Here is a 783-nt window from a genome sequence, read left to right on the forward strand (position 1 = left end):
GCATAAGAGATGATTATAGACATGAACATCACCAGATGTAATACATAGAAATCAAATTGACTACATCTATGGAAAGAGACGTTGAGAAGGCTCCATATCATCAGCCAAAACAAGTCCAGGGGCAGACTTAACAATTGTTAATATGGAAATTCAAACTGAAGCTCAAGAAAATGGAAACAAGTACATGAGAGCCAAATTATGACCTTAAATGTATCCCACCTAAATTTAGAGATTATCTGAAGAACAGACTTGATACAATAAATACTAAAGACTGAAGACCAGAGAGTTGTGGGATGACATCAAGAATATCATAGAGGAAGAAAGCAAAAAGTCATTAAGAAGACAAGAAAGAAGGAAAAGATCAAAATGGATGTCAAAAGAGACACTGAAATTTACTCTCCAGCATAGAGATGCTTAAGTAAATGGAAAAAAGGAGGAGGTACAAGAGCTGAACAGGAAATTTCAAAAGTCAGCTCAAGAAGATAAAGTCACATATTACAACAAAATGTGCAAAATCTAGAATCAGAAAACCAAAAAGGATGAACACGCTCATCATTTCTCAAGCTGGGGGAACTGAAGAAAAAATTCAAGCCTCAACTTTCATTATTGAAGGATTCTCTGGGCAAATTATTGAATGATGCAGAAAGCATCAAAAGAAGATGGAAGAAATACACAGAGTCACTCTACTAAAAGGAAATGATTGATGTTCAACCATTTCAAGATCAAGAGCCAATGATACTGAAGGAGGAAATCCAAGGTGCATTGAAGGAATTAGCAAACAAC

The sequence above is a fragment of the Chrysochloris asiatica genome, unplaced genomic scaffold (genome assembly GCF_000296735.1).
Source record: "Chrysochloris asiatica unplaced genomic scaffold, ChrAsi1.0 scaffold00001, whole genome shotgun sequence".
Classification (NCBI taxonomy): domain Eukaryota; kingdom Metazoa; phylum Chordata; class Mammalia; order Afrosoricida; family Chrysochloridae; genus Chrysochloris; species Chrysochloris asiatica.